The sequence below is a fragment of the Brassica napus genome, unplaced genomic scaffold, assembly GCF_020379485.1.
Source record: "Brassica napus cultivar Da-Ae unplaced genomic scaffold, Da-Ae ScsIHWf_3088;HRSCAF=3902, whole genome shotgun sequence".
NCBI classification, from domain to species: domain Eukaryota; kingdom Viridiplantae; phylum Streptophyta; class Magnoliopsida; order Brassicales; family Brassicaceae; genus Brassica; species Brassica napus.
In genome coordinates, this window is record NW_026016323.1 from 195,555 (window position 1) to 210,776 (window position 15,222).

A 15,222-nucleotide genomic window follows, 5' to 3' on the forward strand; every position below is an offset into this window, starting at 1 on the left:
AATGATAATGTTTCAAATTTTTCAAAAGGTATAATCATAGATAATAAAGAATAACTTCTTGAAATGTAACACGGAAAAACAAACTATGTTATAAAAATTAAAGTAATCTAATATTTTGAAGTCTTAATTTAATAACAAAAAAAAAAACTTAATATCATAACATCCAAAAAATATTCTAATATCAATAAAATTTACTAAAATAATATGATGGATGCTACCATGTATACAATTTACTAAAATAATAGGTTTTTATTCACAATATATAACACTAAAATTAAAATTTATACTTAAAATGTTTATATTAAATCAAAAGTATGCATTCATAAAATGAAAAATATCCGCACGAATGTGCGGGTCAAAATCTAGTTTCACTCTATAATAAAGTAACTCTATTATAGAGTAACACCATTGAATCAAAAGTTACACTATAATAGAATTATTCTTTTTGAGTGTAAATTATAAAAGAAAAAATAAAGTTTCATTGGAGATGGTCTTAGAAGTTCGAAACTTACTAAAGGTCGGATTCGAGATAGAAACTGCAACACTGGAACCACGAGCTCTTGAACCTGCACAAAGAATGAGAGGAAATCCCTAGTGTTATGGATTTATTCTAGAGAATGAATTCTTTTGCTGTCTTTTTTAGTATTATCGGATTACTGCTAGCGTAGGTTTTGCGGATTCGTTGATAAATAAATAAGCAGGGTTTTACGATATTATATCTAAAGAAAATATATTGATAAATTATAGTACTAGCTAGATGTGATTCTTTACACATAACGATTTTTGATTCTTTACCCAAAAATGAAATAATCTTCATTATCCTTGTGACTACGAAAACATTAAAACTGAACCAGACCATTCAATTAACTGATACATGACCAACTATAGGCTGATAAATACAATGAAAATTCGAATCCTATAACATTCCAAATATTAGCTATTGCAGCCACTTAAAAACAAATCTTAAACGCCAGCCTATATCTATATATACTCCATTGTACATACTACATATTAATAAACCTATAGAGTCCATTACTGGGATCAAACAATTTACTACTAGTCTACTATGCACATAAACGACAACTACTTAAAGCTTCCTTGGAATATTATGCGACATCATCTTTTTAGTCTTTTACAAAGATATAAATACCTATCTTAACTTAGCTAATGTATGGCTTCCGATCTCATGTACCCCTATATTATACATTCTCTCACTGCCCTACTTAGTTCAAAATAATTGTAAGCAGTGAACAAATCAAAAGAATAAGTAAATGGAATAAGGAGACTCATCTCGAGGCGACACGAGCACTTTTCCGGCTATTTCTCCCACCACATTTTACCATGGAAACTCTACAAAGCCTTTCTCTGGATTCCCGTGACTCCTCTCTCTCTCTTTAATTTTTATCTCCAAGAAATTGCCACCGGGTTTCGTGATTTTAACGTGTATGCCTCACTTTTTATATTCGTGTGTTCACTTATTTTTAAAATAAACCCCATGCTTTAACAAAAATTAAAGTGAAAAGACGGGCTTCGAACAATCAACTGGCACCTTTTTGACGTTTATATGCATACACATTTATGTGTATACCCAAAATGATTTGGTTGTTGCGATTAATTAGACCAGACCATAGTATCATATCAAGTATATTGGAGATGGATAACTAGAACGCTCTTTTTCAATATCTGATCATACAAGCAAAAACTTGCATTTAGGGTTTCGCATACGCTTCAACAAGGACATAAGGTACGTATAATGCAATTATTATGCTCAGAAATACGAAGTATTGGAAAGCTGATTTAATTAGAGTCCATCCGTTCCATTAATTTAATTGTTTTAGAAAAAATGTTTAATAAAGATTGATGTTTTATGCTTTATGTGGAGAAATTATAAATTACAAGAAACTAATTGAGTTTATTAAATTACTATTGCTTAAAAATTATTAGAGACTTAATCGTAAAAAATTAATGCATTCATAATAGTAATTTAATATTCTTTCCGTTCTATTTAGATATACAGTATATTTTAGAGAGAAAAAACAAATTCTTTCACTAAGATAGATAGTATTAATCAATTAGCGTATGTCACTTCTTTTCCGTTTCTTCTATATTGAAATGATGAATGATCCTAGTTATTATTGAATCACTTTTGGATTAAAGATGAAACTAGATCTTGATCCGTGCGACCGTGCGAGTATTTAATTTGTGTTCGTATTTAGTGATATATTTGTTAATGTAGTCATATTTGTAAATGTAAATGATATATTTGTACTGAATTTTATATTTTAGCATTTTAGAGTAAAATGTATCACCGATATTGGGAATTATATAAAAAAATATAACATTTATATAATTAGATCCATGTCTAAGATATATAGCGAACAAATTTTTTAAATAAAAAATACGAAAATAGATAATTGTGAATTAGCATGCTATTTATAAATGAAACGTTAGCTATAATATTTGTAAGTAAATAAAATGATTCTTAAACTTTTATCAAATTTGGAACATATAAAAATTAAGATTTAAATTTGTAAGAAAATAAAATGAAAATATAAATTTGATGTAACTGATAAGAAATTATAAATGTGCTTAATTTTTGTGTACATTTAAACCAGGACTCTGCGGATGTTTGCTTTTACTTTTGTAAATAATTTTTTTTGCCTAAGGTGATAGTATATATTTTAAAATTTTACATGTGTTAAATAATTATTTAATAACATTTATAAGCATGATAATTTTATAGTTTATATTTTTTTTAAATTTTATTTTGTCTTGTAAACCGTCAATTGTATTACCACCATTTTTAGAATATGATCCGTGCATCTGTACAAATATTTCATTTTGTTTTTTTGTTGTGGATCAAAATTTTACGATCATGTCTAATAAATTATTTTATATACATGGTAAGTTGGTAAATAATTATAATGATGCATGTAATATATTTGTATTGGTAAGAAGAAGAATTTTTTTCAAAAAAAAAAAATGAAGAGTGACGTGAATTGTGGGAGAGAATGACACAAACTATAACTTATATTTTTACATAGATATTTTGTGTATATTATTGATATTCATTAATGTTTATAATGTTAATATGAAATATATAAGTTAAAATATTTATATTGAATTGATTGTGAATTTAATTTAGAAAATGTTTTATTAATTTTGAAAAAGACATGGAAAGCACAGAAGTAAGAGTAATTATTACTTCATTAATTTTAAAAAAGACAAAAATTACTTAAAAATAGGTTCATTTAATTATTTCAATGGCATTAGGTTGTAAATATTGTGCAAAATTAAGGGTTAGTCTTAATTTGTACTTCTCTTTTAATAGATTAGATTATGAATGAGCGTTGGCTAAACTGGGATGTTTCTCTTAGAGCATCTCTAGAAAAACTCTCTATTATAGAGTTTTACAAACTCTATATTTGAAGTTTTAAAGTGTTCTTCTCCAAAAGCAAAATTTCAAATTTAACTTCAAAATTATTTATAATTTACACTATACTCCTTATATTTGTCATAATTAATATAAATCCATATAACTTTTGTAGATAACTAGCAAATATATAAAAATATTATAGTAATATTAATTAATAAAATCTTACAATAATATATAAAATTATAAATATAAATAAATAATTAAATATTAAACTACAAAAAAATACCACATTATTATATAAAATTATTTTATTAATGCTCCATTTTTTCGTTTATACAAAATTTGTTTGGACAATATTTTAGAAGTTCCGGAGAATCTTTACTAGACTATTAGTGTTGTTGTAATTTTTAAATTTGTGTAATAATTATGTTTTCATTTATATATCTTCTTAAAAAATATGATTAAGTTTCTTTTGTAATATTCTTGTTGTCTAATTCTACTTTAAAAATATTATTAATCTTATTTTGATTTTTTTAAAAACTTTAATGTGTAAAATTTTAATTTATAAAATAAATTTGAAATATTTAAAATATACAAAAGTTTTAAAGATTAAAACTATGAATGAGAAAATACTTAAGAATCATAAATTTGTTGTATAATTAATTATAAAGACCAAGATGCAAATAAAAAGATGAAACTTCAAATTTAGAGTTTTGAATAGTAAAATTCATTTCTTAAAACTTTAAATTTAAAGTTTTGAAGTTCTTTCTGAAGAGAAAAAGATTATATATATGAAGTTATATAGTTTCTTTTGGAAATGCTCTTATAATTGAGAGATTTCGGTTTGTACTCCAAAATAATCCCGTAGCCTATCAAAATTGGATATTAAAGGTATACAAGAATAATTCAAGCATTGCTCTTGGAACCCTAGCTAGAATATTTGTTTTACCCACTGTACTTGACAATTAGTTCAAAGTATGGATACTATTTACAAATCTAACTAAAGAGAAGGGTATAGTGGAAATGTGATTTGTCATTATTGCAATATGATGGTTAATTTTTTTTTGTCATCAATAAGATGGTTATTATGCATGACCCATTAGACAATCTCCAACCCAACCATATTTTTTATTCTATATTTTTTTCTAAAATAAAGTAAGTATGCCTCTCTATAATAGAGATGGAAAATAAAATTGCATTGAAAATGATTTTAATTGACTAACACAATTACAAGATTAAGCTTTAAAGCTAGTACTTATCATACTCATTATGTTTCAAATTGTAAGTAATTTTAGATAAAGAAACTATTATTAATAAACTTATTAATTTTTAAAATGTATAATTTAATATATAAATTTAATCAATTATAAAAATATACATAACTTAATTGGTTACTATTCTTTTTTTTTGATCAATTGGTTACTATTCTAATAAATGCAAAATTGTATTGAAATGTTAAGAGTACTTATATGTTGAAACAATTTTTTTTCTAAAACTACTTATAATACTAATGAAAATAACATAGCTGAAAACAATAATAAGATATATATTTCTCTTTTTTTGAACAAAAGAAAAAGAGAGATATTTCTCTCTATTACATCTTAATATTAATCTGGGTTCTATAGTATATCATTATCATATATGACCTAATACTACAATCTGGAAGAAGAACCTAAGTATATGTTAGCATTTGGTTTCACCGATAAAAACTCTTATAAATAAAAACTGAACTTTTTTAACCGAACCGCTAACCCCTAATTTGTAATTTACATTTTTTTGCGTCTACTCTAATTAGAATTATTAATTTCTTTGAGGAAGAATACACTCATTAAGGCCACGACCACGACGCAGTGACATACGTAAAGAAGACGGCCGCAAAGCTCTGGATCGTCGCGAGAAAAAAACAAGGTAAAAGATCTCAGAAGAATCGAGTTGGTGAAGTTGGAGAGGTCGGCTGTGTTACTACCCGCCGCTGAAACCGTAACGCAAAACCCAACCGCCGAACCCTAACGGCGAACACGATTAAAAGGAAGGACGACCGAGATGAAAATTGGATTGCATGCAAATGCGAGGCGTTGGAGCAGATCGGAGGCCTTTCGACTTCGAGAAATCGCCGAAGAAAGTGAGAAGAAGAAGATGTGATTCGGATGAAGACACGATTTACCTTTGTGCAGTTAATTTTTTTTTTTTAATTAATTTTTGTAGCAGGTGCAGCCGGTTAATTAAAAGGATAATACTGTATTATTATGTATATATGACGCCGTGTATCTGTTCGTTAGGTAAAATAGCTACTCTGTCAATTATCGTTTTTTTCGTTGCCATACACCCCAATTTCTCATTTATTCATGAGGTAGTTTTTTGGAAGTCATAACATTATCTAATTAGATTAGTTAAAACTAGCTATCTATTTTACTAATAATTAGGGTTGATAAATTATCCGCAAATTTCGATTTGAAATGTTATCCATTTATATTTTATATGGAACAAAATAAATATTAATATATAATATCCGTTAAAAATAAATTAAATTACTAGTAAAAGACAGATGCCCGATCTAACATATATATATATATATATATATATAAATAATTATATGTATATATATATATGTACTGTTAGAGTAAAATAATGCCAGTTTTTTAGTTTTATTAACTGTAATTGCTTACCTATACAAACTGATACTATTATATTGTATAATTGTTTTATAAGTTTTATAATTATTTTTACCTATACAAATTTTAAATAATTGTATAATTATTATTTATAATTCTTGATGACATATATTACATAACTATTCTTTACCTATTCAAGTATATTACAAACTGATAACTATTTTTTAAATGACATTTGTATTGAAGTATTGTTGTTTTTACTAATTTATATATATATATATATATAAAGAAAATAATTCAACTTATTTATTTTCACGATTGAATCGAATGTCTGATTAAAAATATACTGGATATCCAAATAACGAATATCTGAAAATATAGGGATAAATCAAATCATAAAGTTTCTAATCCACACAAAATAAAATAGATCACCAAAATCTTCAATAACTTGGATATCTGATCTGTGCCTAATGATAAATTGCTTTATCGATACTTTTTCTAGTTATCGAAAACCCAATAATTTTAAAGACCACAAGTTTAGTTCACATTTTAAAAGAATCTATTCTTTTCTTTGGTATGAAAAATAATATATACTTTTACAAAAAATGAAAAAGAATGTACTTTTCAAAGGAAATTTTAATTGTTTGTCTAGATTTGGTTTAAAATACGTTGTTTCAGAATCTATACTATTAAAACTGAAATACAAATATAAACTTACATTTGAAATAACTTTTAACTACACTCAAATCTATACTAATAAAAGGGATTAATCGAGGCTTTAGAAAGCGTCCACGTCGTTTTAAAAACCCTCTTCGAAAACAAGCCACGTGACATGACTACTATTATTACCTTATTAAATTAAATCATATTACCATACTACACATTATTACTATATATACATTAAATCATACGAAAATATATGTAAATATACATTTAAATATGTAAATATATAATATATGAATTATATATACAATAATAAGTAAAAACACAATTTAAAATATATATAATATATGAAAATAATATTAATAAGTAAATACATAATAAAAAATCTAAAAATATATCAAGCATTAAAAATTTATCTTAAAATGTAAATACACAATTTAAAAAAAAAATAGAAAAGTACATTAAACCTTAAACATCTATCTTAAAATGTCAAATTTAGATATTAAGTAAACATATAATGTACGAAAATAATATTTATAAGTAATCTATACTAATAAAAGGGATTAATCGAGGCTTCAGAAAGCGTCCACGTCGTTTTAAAAACCCTCTTCGAAAACAAGCCACGTGACATGACTACTATTATTACCTTATTAGATTAAATCATATTACCATACTACACATTATTACTATATATACATTAAATCATACGAAAATATATGTAAATATACATTTAAATATGTAAATATATAATATATGAATTATATATACAATAATAAGTAAAAACACAATTAAAAATATATAATATATGAAAATAATATTAATAAGTAAATACATAATAAAAAATCTAAAAATATATCAAGCATTAAAAATTTATCTTAAAATGTAAATACACAATTTAAAAAAAAAAGTACATTAAACCTTAAACATCTATCTTAAAATGTCAAATTTAGATATTAAGTAAACATATAATGTACGAAAATAATATTTATAAGTAAATACATATATAATATAAAAATTGAAAAAGTACATTAAACACTAAATATCTATCTTAAAATGTAAATAACAAAAAAAAGAATGGAAATATTACATTAGATATCTATCTTAAAATATAAAAATTAAATACATGCAAATATACATTTAAATATATATAAATATATAATATATAAAGTAATATTAACTAAGTACATACGAAAATATAAGTAAATATACATTTAAATGCGTAATTATATAATATACAAATTATATATAAAATAATAAGTAAATACACAATTTAAAAAATATATAATATACAAAAATAATATTAATAAGTAAATACATAATATAAAAATAGAAAAGGTACATTAAACATGGGAAATTGTCACAAATAGCACATTCATAGTACCACTTTTCATGTTTACACTAATCACTTTTATCCTCACTTTTAATGAAGGGTAAAAGACAATTATACCTTTAGGGTTAACTAATCTAGACTTAGGGTTTAAAGTTGAGAGTGAGATAGGGTTTTTGGAATGTGAAATTTAGGATTCTAATAAATATATAAATAATACTTAAAATATATATACAAAAATTTTAAAAAATAGTTTCAAACATAATTTTCGTTTTTCAAAAAGAAATTTGTAAAAAAAAAAAAAAATTTTTGAAAATAAAAAATTTCAAAAATGTTTTTTATAAAAAAGTTTGAATTTGAAAAATTATAATTCGAAAACATAAAAAAAATTTACTTTATATTTATTTATTTATTTCTTTTTTATTTTATATTTTTTTATATTTTTTAATTTTAATTTTTTTATTTAAATAATGATTTATTATATATATAAATAACAAGGACATAATAGTCTTTTGCTACTTAATGAAGAAGATATTTTTGAAAATGTCTCTTTAGTGGTGGTAAAAATGAAAAGTGGTACCATGAAAGTGGTAAACATGTAATTATCCCTTATTTCATCTATATTGTATATTTACTTATACTAATAGTACGCTAGATATTTAATGTAATATTCTTATTTCTTATACTGTACACTTAATTTTTTTTATTATTATATTGTATATTTATTTATTCTATTATTTTTTATTTTTTTATTAAATAACAATATTGAGATAATATTTTAACGTAATATTTGTATTTCTTCTACTGCATATTTACTTATTATTTATTTTTTTCTTATATTGCATATTTACTTATTATAATATTACGATAAATTTTTAATGTAATATTTATATTTTTATATTGCATATTTACTGATTATTTATTTTAGTATAAAAATTTTAGATAGATGTTTAATGTAGTTTTTCTATTTCTTATTTGGGAACTTGCCACAAATAGCACATTTATAGTACCACTTTTCATGTTTACACTAACTACTTTTACCCTCACTTTTAATGAATAGTAAAGAACAATTATACCCTTAGTATTAAATAATCTAAACTTAGGGTTTAGAGTTGAGGGGTGGGTAAGGTTTTTAGAATGTGAAATTTAGGATTCTAATAAATATATAAATAAATACTTAAAATATATAATTTTTTTTTAAAAAATAGTGTCAAACATAATTTTCGTTTTTCAAAAAGAAATAAAAAAAAAGAAATTCGAAAAAAAGTTTTTTATAAAAAATTTCGAATTTTATTTTTTTTATTTTATTTTTTTTATTTTTTTTATTTTTATTTTATTTAAATAATAATTTATTATATATATATAACAAGGGCATATTAGTCTTTTGCCACTTAATGAATAAGATATTTTTGAAAATGTCTCTTTAGTGGTGGTAAAAATGAAAAGTGGTACTATAAAAGTGGTAAACATGTAATTTTCCCAAGAAATAAATAATAAAAAAATATATACTATAAGAAGTAGAAAATGTATATTAACTATCTACCTTAAGAATGTTAAATAAAATAAATAATAAGTAAATAATATATTAATAACATATTTTAGTATTAACATTTTCGATAAAACAATAAGAATAGTTAGATAATTAACATTTGAAAATTAATATAGTTCCGCATGTAGCGCGGATTAATCCCTAGTACCATTGAAACTACCTAATCCTTACCTCTTTCATTTTGTTTTTGTCACTTAAAACAAAAATAAAACCTATCTAAACTAATTTTCAAAACTTCCCAAAAAATAATTATTCTAATAAACTTTCCAATTAGTTGTTACGAAAATATTCTTTAAAAATATCACCCAACAGTCCAACGCCTAAGATACACAAATTAATATATGCTAAATGGTAAAATAACAAAAACTAGATTTTGATCCGTGCAACCGCACGGGTGTTCGTTTTCACTTTTTTATACATAAATTATTGTTTTAGAACATAAGTGGTATATATTTTTAATGTTAATCATATACTTAAATATTTATATAACTATTTCAAATACAATAATTTTATAATTTACATGTTATAATTAATTAATTGTTTAAACCTTATGTATTTGCCACTTCTTATTATATTTTATCTTATTGTATTTGCATTTAGTTATTAAGCAAATTAATATATTCATGAGAAAATATATTTAAAAAATATTTTGTATTTAATTTAGGCTAAATTCTGATCCGTATTTCAAAACTGGATTTCTTTTTACCAATATTTTTATGCTTATTCATTTTAGATAATTTATTATTGTATATATAAAAGTGTAAGATATGTTAATTTTTAGACATGTATTATATAGTTTGTTAATTTTAAGTTGTTCTATCATCATATTATATTTTAAATAAATAGTTTATAGTTATGAAAATAAAATTTATAAATTTATCAATTGAATATAATTTTATCATATTTATTTTAGTATAATAATTATATTTTAACATGATCATGACTATAAAAGTAGATAAAATATGATATAATTTATTTATTTTCATTTCTAACCGATAACTTAAAATACATTAAGTTATTGTTTAAATATTTTTACACAAATTTATTAGAATTTTTAAAATATAATAGAAATATATATTATATTTAAAATGAAAATATATTATGATTAAAGTAGTTACAAAGATTTTATATTATTAACTTTAAAGAAATACATGTTAATTTTTATACATGTATTATATAGTTTGATAATGTTAACCCATCTTACCAACATATTAGATTTTATTTTTGAACATAAATATTTTTTAATTACGAAAATAAAATATATAAATATATGAATTTAATATAATTTTATTATATTTAGCTCAATATAATAATTTTATTTAGCTCAATATAATAATTTTATTTTAATATGATTGATTATGATTATATAATAAATAAAATATTATAGATTTTTTTATGTTTCATTTTATATAACTGAATATATTAATGTATAATAATATTTTAAACTAATTTCGAAATTAGTGAAAATATTTAAATATAATTTCAAAAATAAGATCTTATAAAAATCTTTTCAAACAGATTTGTTAGACTTTTAAAATAAATATATTTATATTTAAAATGAAAAGATATCAAAAGATATTATGATTAAAATATTTTAAAAATTCTATTTATTATTAGTCTGAATTAAAATGTAGTATGAATTTCTATGAATAGGTCCATTAGGTCCATTTTTAAAAAAATCACACATGAATCAAGGTTGTGACTTCTGTTTTAATATATAAGATAGTTCCAAAAATGATCTAGATAAAAACTTCAACTACATTAATAATAGTCGCTGATGTTGAATCACAATAGCCTAAACCCATAAATTAGATAAAAATCTTATTGGCATTTAATAAATTTTATTTTTGGAGTTTTTTTCTATTTGATTAATTAAAACCATTTTGAAACAATTTACAATATTTCATTAGCTATATGTTTCACATTAAGCAAATAGAGAATATTGTTCAATAAAATATTATTTATTGTATTGTAGTCTATTCATCATTATTTGTTAATAATACATAACTTTCGAAACCCATGTAAATAATATTTTTTTAAGTAAATATTAAACACGAAAGCAAAAATATGTTATTGTATTCATTGTTTTGTGGAACTATTAGTCCAATACAAATGCAATAAGACAAATATATAACCAAATGACTATTGCAATTGACGGTTAAATACAATAAATAAACTTACTAATATAAAAATATTTTTTTTGTAAATAAATTTTATATTACACAAAATGTTAAAATATATATTACCAAAAAACTACATCAAATATTAATTTATATGACTCAGCCGGATAGAGCGTCTCTTCGGAACGATTCAAGCCCGACTACCACTTGATCTTAGAAGATGGGCGTCGACAAAAAAAAAATATTAATTTATATTAATTATAAAACAAACACATGCACGAACGTACATGTTAAATTTTAGTTTTCTTTATTTATATTTTACCTTAGAAAGCTCTTATAAAATGTTTGGTTGTATGTAAGATCATTTATCTGGTCATTTAACTTATAAAACTAGATTTTGATCCGCGCTTTCAAAGCGCGGGATTATATTTTGTTGATAAAATTATTAACATGTTTATTAAGCGCATATATTTACTAAATAAACATATAATCTTATATTTTATACACATTTGTATATCTATTTCGAATTATAATTTTGCATACAATAAAATCCCGCACTTTAATTTTTAGTTATTTAGAAGTGTAATAAATTTTAGGTAGTGAATTTTTTTTGCATGTACCATAAATTAAATATTAAAAATTTAGAAGCAAAATAAGTTTTTATAAATGTTAATTCTAATTCTATCATAACCGTAAAATTTGAAATATTCAATCATAAGTTTGTGAGTAAAATCTGAAACTTTCTTTAATGATGATAGATATTTAATTTTTAAGTTTGTATTTATTTTTTTCTTTGGTCATAACCCGTGTCAAAACACGGAATCATAATTTAAAACTAAAATTTGTGCCAAAATGTGAGATTTTTATTCATGAAATTTCAATATTGAAAGAGATGAGTTACACCTGATTATATATATTTAATAAATTATTTTATTAGGTGATATTTTAACATGTTCCAAAATCCAAGATCATAATATTTTTAAAATGTCATTTTAACCCGTACCAAAACGCAATATCAGAATATTTTTTTATCAAAGAGGGGACCCTTACGTATTTATTCAAAATGCTGTTATTGATTTATTAAGTTTTGTGATTTTAATGAAATGAAATTTATTGTATTTAGGTAAGATTTAGGTGTTTTGATAGAATGACAAATATATTTATTTCAACAAAAATACAAAATAAACATATTCAAATGAATACACATATGTAATAACTATGCATTAGATTAACACTACATGGAATTTATTATATGAAATTTGCTGATCCGGTATACAAAATACATTATAAAATAGTATATAATCAATATGATATATCTAACATTTTCAAAAATAACAAAACAAAGATTTTTACTAAATTTAGGACGTGTGGAAATGGAACCAAATTCCGTGTCACTATAAATCTTTGTAGATCGATACAATATTCAAACTATTGTTCAATTTTAAAATATTTAAGATTTTTTATATGTTGACAATTACTTGTTTTTAATATTTTTTAATCTTTAATCTTATTATTTTTTAACTATATCTTAAGCTTTAAAATGTAATGTTTAATATATGTAATTTGAAATTTTAAAATAATAGATTACAAAAAAAAATTGTATGTTTTTTTTATTCTTATTAGATTAATGGTAATTACTACTGTCAAGTAAAAAAATGTATTTGTTTTTTTTAACTACATATTAATTACTATGATCTATACATACTATTAATTTAAATTGTACGTAATTTTTTAATATCAAATAAAATATTAACTACTATAACTGACCGTATGATATACATTATATCAGGCTTTAGATATATATATTACCTGTCAATTTGAAAACCTTGAAACGTTGAATCCGATATAGTATTAGACCATGATGGTGTAAGTTTCGATACATAAAACCGACATACAGCCATCTACTTTATAAGCAATGAAAAACAAATGGTTAATGATTGTTTTTTTATGTACAGAGAAATAATATGGATTGGTGATGTTACCATCGGCTAAAATGATTTGGTTGAACGGCAAAAGACAAATGATGCAACAGATTGTTTGTTGGAAGAAAAAGAATATCGTGGAAATATATATATATATATATATATATACATAAAATCATAGCTTACAAATAACCCACTGGTAAAGACTTGTAAATATTGTTGAAACAGAAAGTGACTTAAAACAAAAAAATCTTATGTTTTAATAGTATAGACAACACATTAAAACCGAGTATAATTAAAGAATATTCTAAGGATATACATTATGCGAGATATATTAAGTTACAACAATCTATTATTTTGAATTTTGATATCTATTAAGTTACAACAATAAAATCATTTAGTTAATCTTGTTACTTTATCGAATATTGTAATTTTTATACGAAAGTTTATTCATAATATGATATTTTTATACCTAACTGTTAAACAAATTTTACTGAAAATTATTAAATAAAGTAATGAATTAAAAAGATATGATAGGTAGTTTATGGTTTCGTGTATATGAATAAGCAATTGTTAGTGTTTGAGCTTGCACATAACCGAATTCTTGTAGCACTTAGATTATAGTCAAAGTAAATACTTTAATCCAAAACCAAACAAACAAAGAAAAAACAGTTGACAGAGTCGTGTATAATATATTGTAGTTCAAGGAACTTGTTAGGTATTGTGTGACCACAATTTTCAATGATCATTTGATTCTTTTACCTTAATTACCCCTTTGAAACAAAGGTTCAAAACTTTTGATATATATCATGCGACCAGTTATAGAAAAAATATATCTATTGTATAATTACACATGGTTAATTAAAAAAAGAAGTGGAAAAAGATCACACGAAAGTAGGAGATGATCTGCGATTTACTATAACAAAATAAAAGCATTTGATTAAAAGCATAGATTGAAAACAACTCAGTGGCAGAGAATTGTAAATACTTCTGAAATAGGAGGGTACCTCAAAAAAGAATCTTCTATTAATTTTTAATAGTATAGAAGATTGTTATTTGGTCATCTGATTATTTATCTGGATTTAAACTCTACGTCTGGTAAACTGAAACTATGAGTGGTTCAGTCTGAAAGAAAGTTTTCTTTTAAATTTTCATTTTCACTCGTAGTACCCTCGTGAACATTTACAAATTGATTGTTAATTTTATTTAACTAAATAATAAAAGTAAGAGAAGGATATGGCAAGATCTAAAAGTGGAATAAGAACTTTCCATGTAGCAGACCTACACCTGCTGGATTTTAGTATATATGTAGTATTTAAATTAAAATTTGAAATGATAAAATTATTTGTTGTTTTTGTTTGTATCACGTGACATGTGCTAGTATTAAAGAATTTTATTCCAGTAGCTTTTTATATTTTTGAGCCTGTCATCTTCTTTTATGTTTTTTTGTGTTAGTAACATTTGAATCGATTTTCAGTTACAAAAAAAAACATTTGAATCGATTTTCCGAAATTAATTAAAACGTCAATATATTTCAGTTCCAGTTAATATCGTGGTAGAATTAATTGAAGCCGCACGATGAAGATTAATTTTGGTTATATTGTGACAACGTAAAGCAGATACGTTTTAGGAAAAAACTATACATGAATATAC